The sequence below is a fragment of the Ornithorhynchus anatinus genome, chromosome 16, assembly GCF_004115215.2.
Source record: "Ornithorhynchus anatinus isolate Pmale09 chromosome 16, mOrnAna1.pri.v4, whole genome shotgun sequence".
In the NCBI taxonomy this organism is placed as follows: Eukaryota; Metazoa; Chordata; class Mammalia; order Monotremata; family Ornithorhynchidae; genus Ornithorhynchus; species Ornithorhynchus anatinus.
This window is the reverse complement of record NC_041743.1, coordinates 13,146,492-13,172,963: the sequence shown is the minus strand read 5'-3', so window position 1 is coordinate 13,172,963 and position 26,472 is coordinate 13,146,492. Positions and strand designations below refer to the sequence as shown.

Sequence of the window (26,472 nt, the reverse complement as noted above, 5' to 3'; positions counted from 1 at the left end):
CTTGCTCCCTTTATTCATCTCCCAAAGCAGCCCCACAGCACTTATGTACGTATCTGTAATTTTATTTACATTAATGTCTCTATCCCCCTCTAGATTGTAAGCTCGTTGTTGGAAGGGAATGTGTCTGTTGAATGGCTATATTTCAGTTTCCCAAGTGATTAGTACAGTGCTCTGCACACAGTAAGCATTCAATAAATACCTTGCTCGATTAGTAGCACATGCAGAGGGTTCCTGTCACGGCTAATTAAGCGAACTGGCAGGAAGGGCAGCTTCTCTGAGACAAACAGAGAGAGATGCATTGGGTAATTGGAGGGCCCAGTGTGGTTATAACAATCGCAATTCCTCTTCTCACACCTCTGTCACGTCCCTTTCTCAGCAGTGTTGTGGAGGAGATTTTACACCCAGAAACAGAGGCACACGTATTGTCCCCAAATGGGGTGAACGTCACCCCGGAAAGATCCACACATCACTTCTTTGCCTAGAAACCCACGGAGATTTTATCTATTCCAGATCCTCACATCCAGTCATCTCATTCCAGCCTCAGCGAACAGGAGCAAGGAGAAATCTGACAAAGCAAGATTCCCAACTGATTTTTGTAGAGTGAGCTGAAGTGGGAAAATGCTAGGAAGGAAGAGTGGAAGAAGCCTCTTAGAGGAACAGTAGAGTACAATTCCCCATAATGTGCCTTATCGATTGGGCTACTGGGAGAGAGTCGAAACCAGACCGATCTCCGCTCGGTCTGTGGGGAGTGAGGTGATTCCTTTGCAGCAGAGAAGCCAAGGGAAGAGCAAGCCCGCAGCCGGAAGCCCGAGGAGGCTCTCTTAGAGTAAATACAACTGCCCGTCAAGGGAGGCGTCTCCGGGTGCTGTCAAAGACACTTCTGTCATTTGAGGCTTTTCACGACCCACGTACGCTCGGGTCGTATTTCATCATCAGCAGTGACATCTTGAACTTGAAGGGAAACCATTTAGGTATGCAGCACCAAATCGGATACTCAAATAAAACTGAAACGGAGAGACCAAGCTCCGTTGCAAATTCCCCGGACGAGACTGCCATCTTGGCATTTTGCAATTATGCATGCGGTTTCATTCATATTCAGAAATGTTTGCCTCATTTTAATTGTATATGCGCCTAACCTTCCGGTATACAGATAAAGCGAGTGACATTTATTTGACAGAAGAGATTTAGTGTCTCCAGAGTCCTTGCCAGTCACCCATCACAAAACGCTTGCCCTTTGTGCCGGCCGGCCAGGACTGCGAGACTTCGCCGAAGAAAATCACCTGTTCAGAAATGATGTGGGGACAGCCCCCTGGGTTATCTCCCTCGTTTGCACTTTGTCTCTTCCTCATTCTTGATGACTCTGACCTTCCTAGGATAAATCCCCATGTGGAGGTTGCTGTTCTTGCTGCCTCTTTGCATTTTTCTTTGTCCCTCCTAGAAGACTGCGGAGCTGTGGAGAGACACATATGCGGCTGAAAAATCCAACTGTTCATACAGAAACCCGGGGTTAAGTCAGAGGTCTTGTTCTTAACTAAGACCCAAAAATGTCAGGTTCCCCAGCCCGTCATTTTCCACCGCCTTAGGAGTCAGCAAGGGAATACTAAGTTCCGAAAACAAGGGCCTTTCCTTGGAAGTAGATTGTCTGGTTCTCCTTATCTTTTCCAAATCAACCCTAATCGGAGAAGCAGCACGACCCGGTAGATGGAGAGCGGGCTGGGGAGTCGGGAGGTCCCGGGCTCTTAATCCCACTCTGCCACTTGTCTGCCGTGTGACCTTGGGCAAGTCACCTAACATCTCTGTGCCTCAGTTTCCGCATCTGCAAAATGTGTATCAGCACTGTGACCCTTACCTGAGATTATGGACTGTGTCCAAGTTGATTAGCTTGCATCTGACCCGGCATTCGGAATAGTGCCTGTCTTATATTAAGCACTTAACAAATACGAATAAAAACTAAATAAAAACACAAATAAAATAATTCAGCAATTTTGGAAAATATGTTCTTTACTCAATTACACCAGGCTTTCTGTCAACCTTCCCAGAACATGGTGACTTCTGAAATCTGCCTGAGCAAAGCACCATTCAATCTTCAGGGATCTTCCAGTGGTGAATTATTGGCCTTGTTTGACACAGTGAGAGAATGTAGGCCATTGTGGTGCCTTGTCAGAGGGACAAGCTCATTACCACCCCGATGAAGGACCCGGGAATCTCCCTTCCACTGCCAGCCATCATCAAGAAAATCTTTTTGTAAAATAATAAGTAATCGATGACTATTAATTAATCATTTTTACTGCTATAGCTGTTCTATTTGTCTACATTAATCATAGACTATGTAACTATATTATATTTAATTATATGCTATAAATATATTACACCTTTATACTGTTGCGATTATTGATGATCATTTTAGGCACCATAATGATAATTTTGCTATTTATTGAACACATACTACGTGACAGGCACCATATTAAGTGCTGGGGTGGATACAAGCAAATCGGGCTGGACACTGTCCCTATCCCAGATGGGGCTCACACTCTCAATCCCCATTCTACAGAGGAGGCACAGAGAAGTGAAGTGACTTGCCCAAGGCCACACAGCAGACATGCGGCAGAGCCAGGAAGTAAAAACTGGGGAAAGCTACAAATGAATTGACCTAGGGCCACTGTGGCTCCTTGGGCGGGTTGCAATCTAGAGGGTGGGTGAGAGGATACCACAAGGCAGAGAAGGAAAGAAATAATGGGGTAAATACAGTCCAATACAACGAGAAGAAAAGTCGCCATATATAACTTCTGGGAGGAAATAGTTCTCGGGTTTCCAGTTTGCCCCCGATAGGGCTGTTCTAAGGTGAAAATAATCACAAGCATCTCAAAGATGTAGTTGCTGGCACCATTTTGGTTGTGCTGTCTTGCCACCACACATTTAAACCTCCTTACAAGGAAAAACTGTAGACCTTGCCTAGATTTCCAATTGCTCACTTATTTTTCCAGAAAGGTCTCTCGGTAATTTACAAGACTGGCTTTTTTCTGTCCCGAGGAATTCCATCGAAGTTTAATCTGTGAGAGAGCATTACAATAACGAGGCAAGACAATGACAGATCACAAAATGGTTCAGGGTCAATATACTCTGTGGACCTGTCAATAGTCCCACAAGCTTAATTAACTAGTTCCCTTTTAATGATACGCAGTGCTAATAATGTGCACACAGTACCGTAAATTGCTTCTTCTCAGTGTTTCTCCGTGTCCTTTGAGCAAAATCCATATCGGTCTAAAATGATTGGAGATGAAAATCATCTTGCAGTGTTTAATGTCCCAAAGTTCCTGGGTTGGAGTAGCTCTTCCCCCCATCCCGAAGAAATACCACTTTTTAAAGGAGCCACTTGTTACATTTGGCAAGACTGGAGAATTTTTAGCCATCCACCTTTTTTCTGTCCAAACCTACCGCTCCCTCCACAAAGCTATAGTGCTGTGCACATCCGTATACACGCACAGACACAAACGTGACACACATTCACCCTAAATTCTAGTCATTTTCATTCATTCCTTCTCTCTATCCTCAAACCAACTCACGTATACCAACCACGTACATGCACTTTATATAAATTAGTGGTGGTCATATTAATACGTATTGACCACCTACTGAGTACAGTGGAATGGAGTAGGCACTTGGAAAATTACAAAAGAAACAAAAATCTCTTCCTGCCCACAGGCATAATAATAATGTTGGTATTTGTTAAGCGCTTACTATGTGCCGAGAACTGTTCTAAGCGCTGGGGTAAACATAGGGGAATCAGGTTGTCCCACGTGGGGCTCACAGTCTTAATCCCCATTTTACAGATGAGGGAACTGAGGCACAGAGAAGTTAAGTGACTTGCCCACAGTCACACAGCCAAGTGGCAGAGCTGGGATTCGAACTCATGAGCCCTGACTCCAAAACCCGTGCTCTTTCCACTGAGCCACGCTGCTTCTCGGCATCAAGGCTTCAAGGCATCTGTTTCGGAGCCTGCTTCTTAGCCCTTTGTCTCAGTGAAGCCTTTGCTCAAGGAGAGTAAACCTTAGTACTTATGTGTTTATTTAACCTTTCACCAATGTACACATGATCAATGGTAAACTCATTTTATATATCCTGATTGCCAATTTGTAAATACTTCATGACTGTCCGTGTTATCTCCCGAGCACTCATTACAGTGTTCCGTACAAATAAACACCACCGAGGGATTGATTGTCTCTCTCCCTTTAAAGTGTGAGCTTCTTGTTGAAGGAATTTGTCTCATGTTTCTGTTGAGTGTCCTAAATGTGCTCTGCACAAATAAACGTTCAGTCAACACCTCTGATTGACTGATTGATTGATAGACTGCATCCCTCTTGTGGAGGGAAGTTTTCTGTGGAGGGAACTTATGTCAGGCTTCTGTTTCTTTCACTCGAGGGCTTAGGACAGGGCACTGCATAGAGCGTAATGGCAATAGATTCCGTTACCAGCCTGCAATGACTGCACACCATGCTGTTCCATCCAAACAAGCAGAGAAGAGCGTGGTTTAATAATAATAACAATGTTGGTGTTTGTTAAGCGCTTACTATGTGCCAAGCACTGTTCTAAGCGCTGAGGCAGATACAGGGTAATCAGGTTGTCCCACAGGGGGCTCACAGTCTCCATCCCCATTTTACAGATGAGGTCACTAAGGCACCGAGAAGTGAAGTGACTTGCCCACAGTCACACGGCTGCCAAGTGGCAGAGCTGCGATTCGGAACCCATGACCGCTGACTCCCGAGCCCGGGCTCTTTCCACTGTGGGTAGAGCACAGGCCCAGGAGTCGGAAGGACCTGGGTTCTAATCCCAGCTCCGCCACATGTCTGCTGGGTGACCTCGGGCAAGTCACTTAAGTTATCTGGGCCTCGGTTACCTCATCTTTGAAATGGGGATTAAGAGCGGGAGCCCCGTATGAGACAGGGCCTGAGTCCGACCTGATTAGTTTGTGTCTAATCCAGTGCTTGGAACAGGACTTGATAGATAGTAAGTCCTTAAGTACCATAATTATTATTATTAATAATGGAAGCAGCATGGTGTAGTGGATAGAGCCCGGGCCTGGGAGTCAGAAGGTTATGGGTTCTAGTCCCAGCTCCACCACCTGTCTGCTCTGTGACCTTAGACAAGTCACTTCACTTCTCTGGGCCTCAGTTACCTCATCTGGAAAATGGGGATGAAGACAGAGAGCCCCACGTGGGACAACCTGACAACTTGTATCATGGCTAGAGAAGCAACGTGGCTCAGTGGAAAGAGCCCAGGCTTGGGAGTCAGAGGTCATGGGTTCGAATCCCAGCTCTGCCACTTGTCAGCTCTGTGACTGTGGGCGTCACTTAACTTCTCTGTGCCTCAGGTCCCTCATCTGTAAAATGGAGATGAAGGCTGTGAGCCTCATGAGGGACAACCTGATTACCCTGTATCTACCCAGCACTTAGAACAGTGCTCTGCACATAGTAAGCGCTTAACAAATACCAACATTATTATTACCTCAGCATTTAGAACAGTGCTTGGCAAGTGCTTAACAAATTCCATAATTACTATTAAACAGTGATAGCCAAACAGTCCACAGCTACTGCTTGGGATTGTGCTTCCCGAAGTTTTTCATGTGGTTTAATCTGCACAAGCTCCTTTTCAGTCCATCATTCACCAGTTGCTTGGGTACCTCCCACCAGTCCTGGCTCTCCTAGTGGATCAATGTTTCTGGGAGCATTATCTCAGTGCTTGGGAACAGATTATATCTTGCTCTCCCAAGGATTTAGGGCAAAGAAACTCCACTGAGGGATTGATTGTCTCTCTCCCTTTAGAGTGTGAGCTTCTTGTTGAGGGAATTTGTCTCACATTTCTATTTACTGTCCCCAGTGTGCTCTGCACAGATGAGCATTCGGTCAAAACCACTGATTACTCTGTACACAGCAAGTGCTCAATAAATACAACTAATTGATCGATTGATGACATCCCAGGATCACAATGTCCATAATCTTGTTGGGACAATTGATGGATCCATTGATCAGCGGCATTTACCTAGTGTTTACTGTTTGCAGAGCACTCTACTAAAGCCTTGGGAAAGTCCAGTGAAAAAGTTAGTAGATGCAATCCCTGCCCATGAGGAACTCTGCGTTGATTATGGTTTATAGGTGGAACTGGCGAAAGTCTTCCAGGATCTATTATACTGTACCTTCCCAAGTGCTTAGAGCAGTGCTTGGTGCAATATAAACACTCTATAGACCGACCGAGAAGTCGGATATGTCGTCGAGCCACCCTCTGGATCGTAAGCTCCCGCTAGACTCTAAGCTCGCTATGGGCAAGGAGGTGTTTGTTTATTATTGTATTTACTCTCCCAAGTGCTTAGCACAGGGATCCACACGTAGAAGTGCTCACCAAATATGATTGAATTTCTTAGATGTCATTGCGCTCTCCCAAGTGCTTAATACAGTGCTCTGCACATAATCACTCAATAAACACCACTGGTCGTGATGAAGAATGATAGACCCCATCTGACAATAGAGCTGACAAATGGACCTTCTCATGTTATGGAATTTGTTGGCCGTGCCCTTATCCTGTTCCACGGCCTGCTGAAAGTCACCCTGGATTAATCTTTCACTTACACACGGATGCTCTCTCATCTTTGGCGGTGTCAACTTTGACTCAAAAGAGCAGCCGGATAAACGAATTGCAGACCCCTAAACTTCAAGCCTTCAATGTCTTTCAGTTTGGTTCTGGGGTATTCTAATAATGTTGGTATTTGTTAAGCGCTTACTATGTGCAGAGCACTGTTCTAAGCGCTGGGGTAAACACAGGGGAATCAGGTTGTCCCACGTGGGGCTCACAGTCTTAATCCCCATTTTACAGATGAGGGAACTGAGGCACAGAGAAGTTAAGTGACTTGCCCAGAGTCACACAGCTGACAAGTGGCAGAGCTGGGATTTGAACTCATGAGCCCTGACTCCAAAGCCCGTGCTCTTTCCACTGCACCACGCTGCTCCTCAAAAGGAGCTCCTCAAAAGGAATACTCCTCAAAAGTATTCTAAAAAGGAAGCCAAGGGGCTGAAGGTAACTTCATAATAATAATAATAATGAGGGCATTTGTTAAGCGCTTACTATGTGTGAAGCACGGGTCTAAGCGCTGGAGAGGATACAAGGTGATCAGGTTGTCCCACGTGGGCCTCACGGTCTCAATCCCCTTTTTACAGACGAGGGAACTGAGGTACAGAGAAGTTAAGTGACTTGCCCAAAGTCACACAGCTGACAAGCGGCTGAGCAGGGATTTGAACGCATGACCTCTGACCCCCAAGCCCGGGGTTCTTTCCATTGAGTCACGCTGCTTCATTTCACTGTCCCTCTCAGAGCATCCGTATCTACCCTCCTTATTTTTAACACCTTTGAAGGATTGGACTCACATTTGAGCCATTTAGTTTTCGCTTTCATTCGATGACAGTTTAATCGTGCCTCCAAAGTGCTCTTCCATCCCACAAGGTTTTCTGCATAGGTAAAAGCTAGGACCTCGGCAATCAGTATTCCGTTTTATTTTTGCAGAGATCATCTACTGCGAGAGGCTCATTAAACCACGATGAGTCAGATGGGTTCCGGGGTGTATTTTAAGTTAATTATGTTCTGAACTCTTACCTTTGTGGCTTGGGGCATAAATCAAAGAGCCTAAAGTTAGATCTCTTAGAAGGTATTTTTCAACTTAAATTTGAAGATATTCGGGGAGTCACAGTAAGTTATTTTAAAAGAGAAATATTTATACGTAGCAAATTCTGTCTTCTAAGAAAATCGCATTAGTATGCGAGAGGATCTACTGTGAAGGCAGTGACTTGGGCATGAATTTGGGAAGCTGTTTAGCAACTAAAGCAACTAAGCAGGAAGCAGGGTGGCATAATGGAAAAATCACAGGTTTAGGAGTCAGAGAGCATTTGGGTTCTAATCCCGGTTCTGCCTCTGGCCAGTGGTGTGACCTTGGACAAGTCACTTAACTTCTCTGTGCTTCGGCTTTCTTAACCGTAAAATGGGGAGATTCAGCACCTGTTTTCCCTTCCACTTAAACTCTAAGCTTGATGAGGGTCAGGGTCTGAATTGATTAAGTTGTATCTTCCCCAGCTCTTAGAACAGTTAAGCATATAGTAGAAGCAGCGTGGCTCAGTGGACCACGTTGGGCTTGGGAGTCAGAGGTCAAGGGTTCGAATCACAGCTCTGTCACCTGCCAGCTGTGTGACTGTGGGTGAGTCACTTAACTTCTCTGTGCCTCAGTTCCCTCATCTGTAAAATGGGGATTAAGACTGTGAGCCTCGCGCGGGACAACCTGATTACCCTGTATCTACCCCAGCGCTTAGAACAGTGCTCTGCACATAGTAAGCGCTTAGCGAATACCAACATTATTATTATTAGATGCTTAAAAAAATTCCATAAAAAAGTACACACACCACTCCAAATGCTGAATGCTTTGAGACTGCACTCTGCAGATATCTGATGAGAAATGGGGCGTCGTTGGCTGTGAAAATGTCAAGCGATATGAATGTTTCATGTAGACCAATATATTTTGCTGTAGTATAAATAATATACTCCATGTAGCCTATTTTTAATAGCAGGGAACGTAGTTTGTGGCTTCTAAAATGTGAATAGACAAGTAGTAGATGTTCAGAAAAAAATGGGTGAGATTCCAGAAGCCGGGATTTGCAAACAGAGAGCTGACTCCTGGGGATATGCCGATATAGGATTCAGAAAATTTGATTTACCTTGAATCCATATTGAGAGTACTTTGGGGGAGCCGATTTTCAGAGTGTCACTTGGGACATCCAAGGGGTGGTTTCTTGGGTGGGGGTTCATGATATCTATTCCACATTATAAAACCAAAGTAGACTTGAAGACTTTTCACCAACTCAGCAAAGTTTTATTCAACCCAAGCAATTTTAATCATTCTTTCTAGTCCTCTAGGCAGCCATTAGTTAGTTCTAAAGCTCACCTCCTCCAAGAGGCCTTCCCAGACTGAGCTCCCCTTTTCCCTCTACTCCCTCTATCGCCCCCCTTCACCTCTCTGCAGCTAAACCCTCTTTTCCCCCCATCTCCCTCTGCTTCTCCCCCTCTCCCTTCCCCTCCCCTCAGCACTGTACTCGTCTGCTCAACTGTATATATTTTCATTACCCTATTTATTTTGTTTTGTTTTATTTATTTTGTTAATGAAATGTACATCATTTAATGAAATGTACATCAATGTACATTGAGCAGCAGCATGGCTCAGTGGAAAGAGCCCGGGATTGGGAGTCAGAGGTCATGGGTTCGAATCCAGGCTCTGCCACTTGTCAGCTGTATGACTGTGGACAAGTCACTTCACGTCTCTGTGCCTCAGTTACCTCATCTGTAAAATGGGGATTAAGCCTGTGAGCCTCATGCGGGACAACCTAATTACCTTATATACCCCAGCGCTTAGAACAGTGCTCTGCACATAGTAAGCGCTCAACAAATACCAACATTATTATTATTATTACATTGCCTTGATTCTATTTATTTGCTATTGTTTTAATGAGATGTTCATCCCCTTGATTCTATTTATTGCTATTGTTCTTGTCTGTCCGTCTCCCCCTATCAGACTGTGCGGCCGTCAAAGGGCAGGGACTGTCTCTATCTGTTACCGATTTGTACATTCCAAGCGCTTAGTACAGTGCTCTGCACATAGTAAGCGCTCAATAAATACTATTGAATGAATGAAAGATATTTTAGTCTTTCTAGCTCTCACTTTCCCTTCTCAGGGTCACACCTGGAGGGTTTCCAGTACTCTACTGGTCATGACTATGGGAGGGAGAGTCCAGCAGAAGCATATTCCTTCCATTCCTAGCTTGGGCAGTGGCTAGCGAGTGGAAGGCCATCTGCTACAAGTCAAAAATCACCTGTGCCGGTCAGCAGCGGCATGGGAGAGAGTCGAGAGCAGAGACTCAAGTTGACTGCGCAGAAGGAGGCAATAGGAAACCGCTTCCATAGTTTTACCAAGAAAACTCTCTGGATCCACTACCAGAACGATTGCAGATGGAGGTGGGGCATCCTGGGAGAGATGCGTCAATGATGTTGCTATGGCACCGACCTGATTCGACTCCCTAAGACAGCAGTGTCACCTCTTCTTTGCCATGTTTACCCCTAATCCCACCTTTGCCGCTTTCTTGTTGTGAGACTTTGAGTAAGTCAGTTAACTTGCCTATACCTCATTTGTAAAATGGGGATAAAATATCTCCTCTCCTTCCCTCTTAGACTTGGCTTTTCAAAATAATCTGCTTCCTTATATAGTTACATTTATGCTGTATTATGGTGGAAAATGAAATGGATGTTGAGGAAAATATTGCAAACTGATCCTCCCATTGTAATGCTTTTTTTTTTTTGAGCGTTTCTCCGTTAATTAAGATGTTGAGCCATAGCTATCTTTTCAGCAGTATATTTATAACCCCCCGTGTAATAATACTCATTAAAATTTAGAACAAGAAAGCTCTATGACACATCATTTACACGGTGTCATTTTTAATTTAAAACCAAACCTTTAACAGTTACTATAATTTTAGGGGTTTCATTTCCAATTAAAACAATATCATGACATCTCAGTTTGTTTGGATTCCATTTTAAGTGACTTCAAAGTAGAATCATTAAAATTTCATTATGTTACACCGGTAAATATTTGATCTAATATTCTAAATAAACTGCTGCTGTTCATATAGAATAATGGCTAGAGTACTGGGAATCACTGTAGCAACATGAGAATCTTTATTAAAAAAATGGGAAATACTTTAAAATTTTCCATTTGCAGAACTGTGGAGTACATTTTGGATCTGATTATGTATATCTTTAATAAAATATCCAGAGACGTAAGTAAGCAAAGTTAACTTCAGTATTATATGCCAACTTTCAAATATAACAGTCATTCAATCTATCAGTGGTATTTACTGAACACTTACTATGTATAGAACAATATACTGAGTGCTTGGGAGAATAGAACACAAAGGGGTTGATAAGTATGATGCGTGGCTCAGTGGAAAGAGCACAGGCTTGGGAGTCAGAGGTCATGGGTTCGAATCCCGACTCTGCCACTTGTCAGCTGTGTGACTGTGGGCAAGTCACTTCACTTTTCTGTGCCTCAGTTCCCTCATCTGTAACATGGGGATGAAGACTGTGAGCCTCACGTGGGACAACCTGATTACCCTGTATCTACCCCAGTGCTTAGAACAGTGCTCTGCACATACTAAGCGCTTAATTAATACCAACATTATTATTATGATCCCTCTCCACAAGAAAATTTGATTGTAAATTCTTAGAGGACACGGATGGTGTCTAATTTCTGTTGGCCTCTCCCAAGTGCTTAGCACTGCATTCTGCACAAAGAAGACACTTAATAAATTCTGACATATTTTAATTGAAATAATGACAAACATATCTCTTTATTACAGTTTCAAGGAGAAAAAGCAGAAATTATAGAGATGAAAGTACCAAGAATATTATTCCTGAAAATGACCTTTTTTTTCTAAACAAATCTTTAATATGACAAAAGCAACTGACGGTGGTATTTTGTCATATTTTCCTTCAATCAGCGGTGTTTATTGAGCACTGATTATTTGCAGAGCATAGTACTAGGCATCTGAAAGAGTACAATAACATAGACTTGGTAAACATGACTGGACATCCTATAGTTTCCGTTTCCAATTTACTTTGCAGCCGTGCTATTTTACAATCATAATGAAACTGAGCAGACAACTGGAGAGTACAATAAGTTTAGTATTTATGTTTTCTATCTTCAGAAAGCTTACAACCTTTCAGGTGAGGCAGACATTAAATTGCATATAAGAGGAAGTGGTAGAGTATAAAGGTGTGTACACAAGTACGACGGAGGAGTTGTGGGTATCTAAGCACTAAAGTGTGCCCAAGGATGGAAAGAAATTGAGAGTATATAATAATAAGACTGTTGGTATTTGTTAAATGCTTACTATGTGCAGAGCATTGTTCTAAGCTCTGGGGTAGATACAGGGGAATGAGGTTGTCCCACGTGAGGCTCACAGTCTTCATCCCCATTTTACAGATGAGGGAACTGAGGCCCATAGAAGTGAAGTGACTTGCCCACAGTCACCCAGCTGACAAGTGGCAGAGCCGGGATTTGAACCCATGACCTCTGACTCCCAAACCCTGGCTCTTTCCACTGAGCCACGCTGCTTCTCTAATATAGGTGGGTACACTTGGAAATTAATCAGGGGAACAGTTGCTGGAGGAGATGTGAATTCAGAAGGGCTTTGAAGATGGGAAGAATAGAAGACTGTGAGGTGTGAGAAGAGACCTCCAAGCAGGACAGTGGGTGAGAGGGAGCAAGAGGTGGATGGAGGGAGAGTAGAAGCAGGGTTGTTGAGTAGTTAACTTCAGAGGAGTGAAGAGTAACTAACCCCGAACCCTTTAAGGACACATATTCATATACCTCACACTAACCCAAGGGGGAGGATAAGGGTCAATCTAATGCCAGTCATGAGAAATCAGAAGGAGTTTCCAGAAATTGTAAAGCATTATTTGAAATCTGTGCAAGTCATGAAAGAGAGCATCTTTTTTTGAACATCAATTTTATTATCTGAATTTCATGTCTCCTCTGAGAATCGGTAAGTGTGTTTTAATATAGCGTATAAAGTGCATCAATCAATTAGTTTTCCTCAAAAAGACATATAGGTAAAACAGTTTGATAACCTCCGGTATCCCCAAAATTAAACTAATTCACCTAATGAACTGTAAAATAAAAGGAATGATCTATTATGCGATTCTACCAACGATTATTTTGTGCTTAGCGAGTCTTGACAGTTAAAAGAGATCCAAATGTTGTATTTCCTTATTTCAGTTAATGTAGTAAAGCTAATCCAACTCAGCACCCACATACCCTGGTTGTTAAACCTGATAGCAATACAGTGAATCTGGAATTTGAATATGAACTGCTTCTGACAAATGTGCCATTGTATTCAAATATATAACTAATGACAAAACTAATTTCTCACTAATCACTAGATCTGCTTTTCTGAGCTTAGGATACGTACTCCCTGATGCCAAAATCGTCCAAAGATGCAATTAAAAAAAATGAAAGGAGGAACAAATGAATCTTGAAAGGAGCAGCCGTGTCATTATGATTCTTATTATCATAGATTCCCCAGCTCATGAAATGTATACCCAGTGGAATGTTCCAAGAGCTCACTTGTCTGATGAAAGGCTCTATGTTGAAACCGAATCTTCCTCAATTTTCTTTCTCCTCTATTGTTTGAGTTCCTATGGGTGCTAACGAGAATGACTCAATCCTCAGATCGGGAAAAGGAATTCCATAAGCTCTTGTTGAAATGTGGTACGTGTGGGAGAATGATACCCCCTTCCCACTTCCGGAACGCTGACGTGACCCCACGAGAAAGCATGTGAGACATCGTTGGCCATTTTACGACATTTCCAACTCATGTTAAGCTTGGAGAAGCCTGAGGGTCAAGGCCGCCTTCAGCAGGGTGACGACAATTTCGTAAAAATCCTTGTCCAGACAATACAACACAGAATGCTATTGCTGAAATCTGTTAACTGGACACGGGGATAGAACTATCATTGGCAACTGGTATTCTGAGCTTTAGCGAGCCCAGGTTTTGTGGAAACGACTGATTCACCACACTCTAGGAGGAGTGAGGGGACAGAGGGGTAGGAGAGAGGGGGAGAGAGGGATGCAGTGTTTACACTGTGGACCAATCAATCAGCAGTATGCATCGAGTACTTTCTATATGCAGATCACTGTACTAGGCAGCCAGGAGAGTACGATAGAATTAGGAGACCCCAACTCTGTCCGCAAGGAACTTTCATTCTAACGGAGCATACAAAAAGCACTTCTACTGCTCCTTGAGCAGAACGTATTACAACTGATGTGCTTGCAAACGGAGTTGAATCGAGAAAAGGAATATCATTTAAATTGAAGTTCCTCTAGGGCAGGGTTCAGCTTGTCTCTTCTGGTATGTTTCTCTGTTGCTAAATAAAATTCTATGCCCTCAATAGACCCTGAGCAAACGTGTCGATGATGATATCATGCCTCTTTGAGAGACTTGGTGGGATTAAAATGTTATCAAGCCCCAGAAGGTACTAAATGTCTGCAGCGATTTTGCTGAAAGATGTCAATTTGCCATTATCGTCACATCTGGCAAATTACATCATCCGATTTGTGGTCTGTAGACTTGGTGGCTGAAGCACAACTACAGATCCTGGCAACAGCAACGGAGAACTCATCCCTCTGGCAATGCTCAGAAGCACGTGACTTTATTGATTAAAAAGCTTCAGGCAGCCCAGGACGCGAGGTTACAGACCTGGGTGCAAAAACTGGCAGGGTCCACACACCATTACTAAGGAACCTCACACAGATTGGAAGGAGGCAGCAAGCCCGATACTATTAGAAATGTGGCATTCTGCAGAATTTTTAGAATAGGTTTTAATTTGGCCATGTGCAGATATATTGAACATAAAGACAATCTGCAGAGGAGTACATTTTTTAAAATGCCTTACTGCAGAAATCCACATGACATTAATGATAGAATCATAACTTTGGGGGAAATGACTAGAACAAAATCTTATTCATCATTATTTTTCCTAAAAATGCAAATATACCAGAGAGACATGTAAGGAATGGGTAAGCCAAACCTTCAAAACATGACGTCTCCTAATCAATCACTGATATTGATCGAGCACTTACTGTGTGCGGAGCGTATACTACGCTTCTCAGTGAACTTTTTTGTCTGTCACTTGTCTTAAATTATTTTCTTCTAGTTACTGTATCTGCTCACTCGAACTAGGTTATAGTCCTTCCATTGAACACGTGCGTTATTTTGATGGTGTTGAAGGGATCTGTTAAACACTTACTATGTGTCAAGCACTGTTCTAAGCTCTGGGGTCCCGTCTTGTCTTATGCTGTAGACCCTTAGCGACTCCCCGGACGTATTTCGCCCAGAACTCTCCATTCTCCATCTGCAATCGATCTGGTAGTGTATTCATAGGGTTTTCAAGTTCTGGGGTAGATACGAGCTAATCAGGTTGGAAACAGTCCCTGTTCCACAAGGAACTCACAGTCTTAATCCCCATTTTATAGGCAATAACTGAGGCATAGAGATGTTAAGTGAACTGCCCAAGGTCATACAGCGGAGAAGCGGCAGAGTAGAGATTAGAAAGCGGTTCCCTCTGAATCTCAGGCCTGTCCTTTCTAGGCCATGTTGCTTCCCAGTTTTTAAAGGGCACTTTGGCCAGAGGTAGCCATATGGGATCAGAATCTGTGGAGGGACTGCCAGCCTCGCGACCAAACAAGCAGCAGAATAATAGCCACACACAAACAAATGTAAAATCTGTGGAGGACGGAGTCCACTCGGGGAATCTGTGCCATCAACACATCTGCGTGATTGACACATTTCAGCTCTTTCCAACTCTTACCACATTGTCAACCTTAACAAGTCTTCCCCTCCCCAGCTGTTTCTACTCAATTGCAAATCCTAAGCGAAAGAGCAGACCCTGCCAGCATCCCAGGTGGCAGGGTCAATCAGCCGGATAAATCGGCCAACGAGAAGCCGCCTGTAAGGATGTTATCTCGAAGGGAAGAAAGAGCTGGCAGACTGGGCCTCAGAGTTCGGCTGATAAATAAAAACCGGGACACCGATATTGTTTATTCCCGATCACTGGATCGAAAATAACACTAAAACACTAATGCTGTTAAGGAACCTGTGACTTTGTGATTTTTGCAAAGGGATTTTGGTTTAATCTGGGGAGATTTGGCCAGAGCAGTATTGGGAATGAAATCCTTATGAAGTAAAATCCTTATTATAGATAGATAGATGTAGTCAAACATGCACCAGGACAAATTTTGAAAGACTGTTTAATTTTTAATTAGCGCATGAAAAAATTTATCTCATTGGTATGTTACTAGTGCTATTGAGGATTCCAACACTGCAATGAATCTCCTAGAGATTGTTTGAGCTTGCAGGAACCAAACTGATCTACTTTTTTACACTCAGCTAATCAAAGTTCTCAGGGGACCCAAACTATAAGCCACAGATTAAGATGAGATAGGTATGACCTGGGTCCATTTGGAATGTTCCAAATGGCTTTTCTTAAAGCCATCAGGAAAATTGCTCTTCAATTCTATTTATTGAGTGCTTAATGTGGACAGGGCACTATACTAAGCGTTTGAAAAGTACAATTCAGCAACAAAGAGAGATAATCCCTATCCACAATGGTCGCACAGTCTAGAAAGGGGGGAATAACAATTAGAGACAGACGCATTCCTGGCCATCAAGGAGCTAGAGTTGGTCTGTCAGCAAAGGCCCAGATCCCTAAAGAGTCGAGCCCACTCCCTCCGCCCCGGGCCTCACTCCGGCCTGGGCCTTCACTTACTTCAGTTACTTAAATTGGCTGACGGTCTAATTAGAGGGGTTAAAGTTAAAAATCTGCCAACCAACACAGGACACAGGATTAATCTCGGGATACCAGGACTCCTTGAAACAGCAAACTCCTTTTGAAGGTTTACTTCCAACATATCTCCTGATTATGATCATGGGGAAACAAAGTGCCTTATTGGAAAGGGCATGGGCCTGGGAGTCAAAAGGATCTGAGTTCTACTGTGGCCCTGCTCGCTGTGTGACCTTGAGTGAGACACTTCTCTGTGCCTCAGTTTCCTCATCTTAAAATGGAGATGTGATGCCAGTTCCCTCTCCCCCTTATATTTATAAGTCCCATGTGGGATAGAGACAGCCTGATCTGATTGTTTTGCAACCACCCCTGAGGCTTATCACGGTTGTTGACCATTGTAATTGCTTAACAATTGCTTTGCAATTGCCTAATTGCTTAGAGAAACATCAAGGTCTAGTGGCAAGGGGCTTGGGACTCTCATAGGTGATGGGTTCTAATCCTGCTCTGCTGTGTGACCTTGAGTAAGTCACTTAACTTCTCTTTACCTCAGTTTCCTCATCTGTAAAATGGAGATTCAGTATGTTTGCCCCCCCCCCCTTTAAGCTGTAAACCCCATGTGCAACTAGGACTTTGCCTAGCCCAATTACCTTGTATCTATCCCAGTGCTTAGAAGAGGGCTTGGCCCCTAGTAAGAGCTTAATGAGTGCCATTATTATTGATTGAAAAGGAGTCTGCAAACATTTGTTCCATTGAAAACAACGTGGATCCTGCATTTGGTTTGGAAAGACTTTCTGCTGCCCCATGCAATCTCAGCCTGGATCAGGTTGACTCAGGGAAGGAATTATTATTTACTAATTGTTAATGTTCATGGGGAAAATCTAAGACAGTGCTTACAGAAAAACACAGTGCTGCTGCAGTAATGACTTTGCAACCAGATACCCCTCAAACCCACCCAGAGACCACCCCCATCTGTTGCTCATTATAATCAAGAAAGTCCAAGTTGTCGGATAGCACTCCTGGGCAGCTGCTGCCAATCAAATCAATCAACCAAGAGTATTTATTGAGCAATTACAGGAGGCAGAGCACTGTAGTGGATTTCTGTTCAAGCTGTAGGCTCCAGAAGAAGGCTATTCACATGTCCAATGATCTACAACTGTGGGGAGTGAATCCACACTTTAAGGGGTGGGTGGGGGTCACAAAATTTTGATGAATTTCACTGCTAAGCAGTTCCTTTTTTCTTAGAGCGAAAAGAAAACTGTGCATCATCACAAGATGTGAAGAGCTGGGGGGAAGAAAATTTTGGCATGGAGTAAGTGTAAATCCAACTTTTTATATCCTTAATTTAAGTGACTCAACCCAAACACTTTTCTATGCTGTTCAGTGACCCCCTAACCTCCTCCCTTAAAACACAAATAATGGGTTTTTAAAATGACTTGTGGCAGAGGTAGGCCATTATAATAAGGATTATACTGTCCCACTGTTTAGTGGAATTTTCATCTTATATAGTGTTTTTTGTCTCTACTGAAAAATATAGGCTTTTTCCTCTTCAACTGAGGCTGTTTCCATTAGACAGTGTCTAGCAGATGAATAATGAAAGTTTTTCTTTATTCCTGTAACACTGATTTATCCTCTGAAAGCTTTCCATTTGTTAACCAATGGGCTTTCCACATTACCCTGAATTTTATCTACCGAGCCAAGTAACTCCATTATTTCTCAGTATAATTCAATGATTTGATTCTAATATTGTTTGGGACCCAAACTAAACAAATGGTGGAGCTCTCAGTACATTTTCAGATCATAATCATATGTTATATCTTTTGTTTCTGTCTCTTTGGTGCTACTTTTCTCAAAGCTTTTTCATTTGAAAAAGAGAAAGTTGAAATCCATAATTACATCCTTTCTATAGTCTTGCCTCATTATATTGCATTTCATTTTTTATGCTGCCTGCTTGGGGCTGCGGAACATAATATTTTTAACCATTTTTTAGGTGATTTATAAACTTAACTTTAGAATGAATCATCGTTTCTGTCATCCGATGGGCATAAAACACAAAGATTTAGCATGTCAAATCTGGGTTTTTTTCTTTTGCTAAGAATCTGTGCACTGGACAAATGAGAACTCCAACATGCAGATTGTGAGTTTTAATTGGCACAGTGCAGTGGTGGATGTACAGTTTGAGAAGATGCAAAGCCTCCTGGAAAGATCACAGGATCGGGAGTCAGTTAGACCTGAGTTCTAATCCCAGTTCTATCACTTCTCTGTGAGGGCAAGCTATCGCATCTGTCCTCATCTATAACATGAGCATTCTTGTGGGACAGGGACTGTGTCTCATAGGATTGTTGTTTTTTCTAGCACAGTTCTCTTGCCATATAGTAAGAACTTGAATAGTACCATTTTTGAATTATTATGATTACTACTATATCTACCCCAAAGCTTAGCTCAAGACATGGGGAGAATGCTTGATAAATATGCTAATTGAATCAATAATTTATCTTTGCAGTCCTGATTTCTATTTTACCTATCTTAAAGGTCCTCCTTATGACTATGTCTCCTTATGTCTCTCATCGGTCCTCTCTCTCATATGATTGAAAATTTTGATCAAATAATCATATATCTACCCCGGCACTTAGAACGCTGTTTGACACATTCTAAGTCATGACAAATACCTTAAAAAAACCACTTAAAATTGAATAACAAAGCTTTGCTTCACTTCATTTTAGTTTATAAATATATATCTGCTTATATATCCACGCATCTCCTTGACCAAAGTAATATCTCCTGACTTACAAATCCTGCTCAATTTTTGATATTTATTTAGAAGAGGTTTTCAATGTGATACTTCTGGAAACGTCAATACATAAGAGGGTCTGCCATTATGCCAAACAATACATATAAATGATAGGAAGTCTGCTTTGAGAGACACAGAAGCTGTGGCTTTTTCTATTGACTCTTTACACCTGCTAACCCAAATAAAAATTAAAATACACTATAATCAAGTTGATATATGAAAATTAGGTCCAGCTGAAGGCATTTCACATGTTAATATGCATTCTTTGTCCAAATAAATGTGGATGAAATTGTTTATTGTTATTATAATTTATATGCCTCAGTGAATATTCATTGTCTCTTATGTAAATCTGATTATTTTCTAAAGGGATAAGATGAATCATTGTGATTCAACTTTTCTGATAGCATAATGATTGCATTTTGTGGTTTTTATTTCTACGCAGAAATCAATGGCACGAAACCTCAGTCTAAATTCAGGAAAGATAGTTTCTGTTGCCACAGAACTCTGGCATGTGCCATTTTTACATTACGCCAAAAATGAAGTCATGTCTTGTGATGAGTTGAAATTTAGAAGGATGTACACGCTGGCACTGATTCAGTGAATGAGTATGCTTTTATTATAGCATTAGATTCCAACATCCTACACATGAATGAGTGTTCTTAAAAAGAGGATAATTGCTAATATACTGAGTAGAGAAAACATGATTCTAATATCTTTATTTTGGGAATTGACTTTCAGTTTATCAGTTTGGCTCCCTCAGCTTGTAGATAAGTGTAAAGACAATATTTCTAAGGGTCTATTGGCATAAGTAAAACATTTTTTTTTAGAAAGATCTGGGTGTACAGTGTGCTTACAAAGCATGGGCATAACATCATACATCTCACTGCAATATGGCTTATTAATTACTCCCTTTATTCAGTCATCCAAAGCCATTCCCGAAAGGAATAATTTCATTGCTTCTCAAGGATTTGTTCTGTTCTATGTATTATTTGCTCATTTATTTTCATGAAGCTGGGCCACCTCAGTTTATCAAGCTGAGAAAGGGTAAAACTGAAATTTAACAGTGAAAGTAAAAAGTGAAAAATGTGTTGCTGTCTCCTGTCCTGCTCTATGATATTCTTCTATTGACTCCTTTTTAGGGAAGCTTTTCTAATTACAGAGTTTAATAGAGCACCTGACACACTGGTGTGTTGAATGCCATGTCCAAGTGATAATTCCAGTCACTTCCTAGCAGAATATACAGGAGACTTCCTGGCTTTGTGATCTCTGTGAATATTCCAAGTCTCTACAAACATATTTGAAGTAACAATAAATCTCAGTAATTTCCTGCTTCTCTGGCCTAAGTCTGACACAGCTTAATATGCAAACAAAATTAGGTAAGAGTGACAAAGGAATATGGCACTTTTATTAGGTGAACTATCACAAAGTTGTAGGAGGCAAAAGAATTATTATAGAATTTAATTCATTTTTAGGTGCAAATAAGGATTCGGGGATCACAAAACCCAGGTTTCAGAGAAATGGAAATCATACCAAAAATGGGGACTTGAGATTTGCTTGTTCTGTGCATTAATTAAAATCTACACATTGTTTTACTAGCCATCCACATTAATCACTTAATTAGTTTAATGCAGACATTGTTTGAAATTACCAGAAAATGTCTAATCATGTGACTATTTCATCAGCAAAGAGATCAGAGAAACCCTCCATTTTAAGTTTATGCAGAACTCCCCTTAATTCCCCACCACCCAAAATACTTGCCCTCCGATTCTATGATTTGATACTAGTCCCTAAATAGGGATTAATAGTAGTATCCCAACTCAAAAGACTAGCACACTTTATGTAGTATAAGTATTATAAAATTATTATCCAGTTATTCAACCAACGAAACAATAACATTTAGCAAATTTGAATAAACTGGAAAATACAAAATAGTCTATAACTTATCCTTGGCATCCATAGTATGTCCCGTGAAAAATAAGGGGGAAAGGAAGCCTCCAAAAGCAATTGAATATTTTCATATAAAGCTCCAAATGTCTATTGTCTGGAGGAGCTTTAAAAACCTACTCAGAAGAAAACCAAAATGATCAGCGGGGATGAATCAGCTTATGCATGAGAATCGAAGTAAAAGGCTAGAGAACTCCTGGGTCTAGAAAAATGAAGATTGAGAGGAAACCTGATTCAAGTCTATAAAAGCATTAAACGTGTGACTAGGACAAATATCAGATTACTGTTCGCAATATCCCAACCAAGTGATACTTGAAGGCAGCCACTGAAGCATGAAGGCTAGAGCTTCAATATACACCAAAGGAAACACTTTTCACCTAGATGGCCGCTAACGTGGAATTTATTACCTTGGGAAGTTGTGTAGAAAATACCAAAATGTTCAACAAAGGATTTGATAAATTCACATATTGTAAATTGATAGTGGGAAAAATCTAGGGTTGCTGGGGTGGTCCATTCCAATTCTGGTCCGTTCCAATTCCTGAGGATAGATGCCTAAGAGGGCAATCATAATTGCTTTGCCCATGTTGGAGAAAAAAAATACAGGATTGTAAAGGCCATTTTCTCACATAGAATGATATCTGTTTCTCTCATTAACATACAAACTACAAATCTAGAGCCGCAGTTAAAAGACTGTAATAGAATAAGGGTGTAATGTGTAATTTTCAATTGATTTAATGACATATATACTTGGTACATTTCTTCAGAAACCCCTTTTCTTATTCCAGTGTTCATAATTCAATATATTCGTACTGTGGTCCAAATGATGCTGGGCTGGTGACTTACAGATAAACATTAATAACACACATGGAGTGCTCTCATTTTATTCTCTTTCTAAAGTGTTTTTCTAAAGTAAATATACTTATTTTGATTGAAGGTCAAAGGAGGAGCTATCAGGCCCTATTTTAGAATTAATAGCTGTCCTCTGGAATTTTTTAGATTTGTGTACTGACAGATTTTTAACAGTAAAATGGGACCGATAGCATGGGTGCCTGCCACATTCTATTTCTAGAACCTTTCCAACAGCACTGCCAGTGCAGAACTTTACATAAAATGTCAAGACATTGATTCCAAGTGATATCCATGATATCCCAGGTCTGCTATGAGGCTGTGTGAGAAGAATGGAAATAGTGGGATACAAATAGTTCTAGAAATAGGGACAATATAAACAAGGAGGGTTGATGAGATGTTTCCATGAAGCAAAATTGAGACGGCATAAACACTGGAAGGTAGAGAGCAGTAGATTGACCAATCTTGAATGCAGTAATTAGCTTTAAAACAGCAAACTTTCAGAGGCTATCTCGAGATACTCTGCCATGTAGACTAATCTATACAAGCCCATCATAAACATATATCAACAAATAAGATTTGGTGTTCGGGGAAAAGAAACTCCACTTTAGCCTAAAATATAAAATTGTATCTTCCAAGCAAAGGAATCACACTTAGCTTTAAATGTATTTCTTATGGTTTTAATCTGGAAGTAAAGAACTTCAGTATAGAAATAGTTGCAGTTTTATCTAGAAAATTAAATCTCCCATTATTACTCACACATTTTCTGGGGATGGTTTTCTACAAATCTTGTTTCTTCAAAAATCGTGCTTTTTCTTGGAACGAGGAAATCTCATCGAACGATATTGAATATTGGTCATTTAAACTAACATTCATTAATTTTTAATGCCATTTCGGGTTTTTTAGTCAACTGTTTCTATCCTGCATTAGGTCTAAAATTTATTTCTTAAAACTCGATGATTTGATTGTTTAAAATACTTTTAATCTCAGTCTCCTAAATTGTAACAATCAAGCCTATTCCCTTTCCCCTTAGAGGCCACTGTTCATAGTTCCATCCATCAAGGTGTATCTAATTAAGAAACTAAGTTAAGAGGTGTTAGAACAAGATATCTGAGGTTCTCAAGGGACCAGACAATTGAATTGGTGCTTCAGACATATCAAATTAGTTAATGATTTGGGGATCTTTATTCTGCTAGTGTATGTAAATTTAAAAAGAATAATGAAATCCATTAAGGCTTAATATCACAGAGAAATGAGGGGGCTTGTGCACTCGTGCATGTAATTATAAGTAACCGTCCCATCCAGAAAGCTGCCCCAGTACAGAGAGCTGGAAAAGAGAAACTGTACTTTTGGCAGAAGGATGTTCACACCCAACACAGATAATTACAACAGTTGTTTTCCTTGTTTTATTTCTCTATCTCCTTTCCACAGGCTGTCAGTATCCAGTTCTCAGAGACGAAATAATTGCCCATCCTCAGTACTTCCTATAAATTTCTACAGTGCATTCTTGCTTTTTAGAGAAGCACCAGAAATTTCATTTTCTTTTGAAATCTACTAAGATGTTCAATCGTAAAGATGTTAATCACCCAGGAAGGTATTGCATCTTTCCCCAGGTTTCAGGAAGCTTGAGTGACTGAATATGAAGGCAGTGAAGAACCTCAAGAACCTTGTTCTTCTCAAAACCCTAGAGAACTCTCCCCTGCCCTGTTACATACTTGAATCAGTCACTCACATTTCCTGAGCACTTACTGTGTGCAAAGAACCGTCCTAAGCACTTGTGAAAGTAAAATATATTGGAGTTGGGAGAAATGTTCTCTGCCTACAGGCAGCTTAGAGTCTAGAATGAGGAGCTTAGAGTCTAGAGGGAAGGTAGTTTTTAAGGAATCGTTCAGCTCATCTTCTCCTATGACACCTCTCGTAGATAATGGACCCCGAGAGACATGTGACATCACATGTTTTAGACCTGAACTTCCTAGGTACTGTTAGGCTGCTGTCTTTCCAAGGTCACCCAAGCCTAGATTGCTTCTCCAGGAGAACCCCAGCTCCCTCTACTCCCATTACTGAACAGATATTGCTTTCCATTGCCAGAGGAGCTCCTCAACAAGGCTGAGGGAGTCAGGGAACTTTTTTTTTTTTCCAAGTATCAGACCTAAATACATCTAGTTTTAAACCCACTGAAAGATATCTACATTATCTTTAAACTATTTATTATGAATTATTTATTCGTATTAATATCTGTCGCCCTCTGGAATGTAAACTCATTTATGGGCAGGGATTATATCTCCTAATTTTGTTGTATTGTACTCTCCAAGAACTTAGAGCAGTGTTCTGCACATAGTAAGCGCTCAATCAATACCACTGATTGAAAGTCAGACTGACATGTTTACGACGGGACAAATGGCTCCCACATCCGCTTCACACTTAATATCTTTTCCTTTCTAACATCTAACGTTTTTCCCTTTCCTCGTGGAATCTGTTTCCTCTTCCTTCATATACATTGCTCATGTTTAGATTCTCTTCATTTTCTTCCTTTTATTTTCAATTGTGATCACCAGTCCTGGACACAGTGTGCATTAAGAATTACCAACTACTTGGCATTCATTTGCAGAAAGAGTTGGAGAGGTTTGCCAAACAAATTCTGAAGAGATTATCAGCCAATCTGAGGAGAGGTTTTAGAGCCAGCCGTGATGTTGGGAGGGCAGGATTCAATGAAAACTTGCAGATGTGGCCTGGAAAGGACTCAGGGTACAGTGATGCCTACTCTGTGGGGTGGGAAGAAGTGATGACACCCTGAAGGTTCAGGCCCAGTGGGTAGGATTCTGTAGGTGAGGATCTTGCCCTGAGGGTGAGTTATGAAATTCAATCTATGGAAAGCCGGTTTGTTTACTGATTAAGAATTTTCTTATAAGGTACTTATTTTGGGGTTGGCCTGTGCTGCAAGCCACATGGACTAGGCAAGCAATGGGAGGTAGGGCTTTCTCTTTACGTTTTCTGGAGGCAGTATGGAGAATCAGTGTAGTCCAATAGATATAGCATGAACCTGGGAGGCAGAAGGACCTGATTTCTAATCCCAGTCCCACCACTTGTCTGCTGTGGGACCACTGGGCAAGTCACTTCTCTGTGCCTCAGTTACCTCATCTGTAAAATGGGGATTAAGACTATGATTAATACATGTGGGACAGGGATTGTTTCCAACCTGATTTGCTTGTATCCACGCCAGTGCTTAGTAGAGTGCCTGGTGCATAGTAACCACCTATCAAATACTACACTGATGATAATAATAATAAGCTAGTCCCAGAATGATTCCCCTTGTCTTCAGGAAGATAACTGGCCTTGGAACAAGAATTGGGAATCGGTGGTTGGGATTTGCAGTGTACTAAGCAGAAATCTCCAAACCTGCCAGTCTCTGGAAGGGAAGAACCAAGGACTCTGGTACTCAGAGAAAAGCGATAGGGATCCAGCCACTCCTAAAGTGACTCCAGGGGGTATTGCAGCTGGAACTTTGGGCTGAGGTCTCCCGGGACCATCACACCATCCCTGTCCCCATTGTGATTGAAACAGTTGGACCAATATCTAACAACTCAGAGTTTAATAGAAGGATTATTTCCCGGCCCCTGCTTTTACGATCCTGTTAACAAGTCCCAGGAGGATGTTGGCTTTGAATTTTATTCCTGCTTTTCACCTTCATTTATTGAGTGCGTACAGCATGCAGAACACCAAACTAGGGGCCTGGGAATACACAACAGACGCTTAGACACTCAGTTCTGCCATGACACATGTTTTCGCTCAGTGTTTTGGCTCTGAAACAATTAGCAGAATTGTTGGAGTTTTTCCAACAATAGTTGGCTATCTGCAAACGGCCCGACCTCCTGTCCAAAGAAATGATTGTGCACATGTGCATACCAACTGAGGAGGTGTTTTGATTATAATGTATGTATTTAGAGAGTAGAATTTCTCAGTACCATCAGATTCTAATTTGAAATCGTTTTGGCCTGATGAACAATGAAAGCTTATCTACCTTCTCTTGATTTGGAGATCTATAGCACATTCTACTGAGATTTTGTGGTCATTCCTTTTATTTTCAGCTTTATATAGGGTCTTTAAATATTGACTTTTTTCTGTCTTTCTATCCTTTAGGTTCTTCATCCTCCCGGGGGGTCCAAGGCCCAAAGATATCCAGGTGGAAATTTAACAGCTATCTCCCATAAGTGCTAACTAGAGACCTGCCACTTTGCTTTTCATTTCCTACCTGCTGCTTCTCAACAGGGGTCTCTATTGCCTATAGCCTGGGGGAAACTGATCCTACATAAGCCTTTTCGCATGGGCAAAGACAAACTGACCAAAGCAGTGGTCTTGCCCACATTGTGTCACTTTTGCTTTAATGAAGACAGTCACTGTAAGTTCTCTTTAATCATTTAAAATATTTGACCAAGTCCAAATCTACCCCTCTCTATGGAAAACCTACTTAGCCCTCA

At 41.5% G+C, this 26,472-nt stretch overlaps 1 non-coding gene across 1 annotated transcript; it reads left to right on the top strand.

Moving 5' to 3' along the window:
• The first annotated feature begins 9,748 nt into the window (after positions 1–9,748).
• LOC114817560 lies at positions 9,749–9,886 on the top strand. The gene has a single exon (XR_003765423.1). It is a non-coding gene; the product is annotated as a small nucleolar RNA SNORA7 (small nucleolar RNA).
• Positions 9,887–26,472: the final 16,586 nt, after the last annotated feature.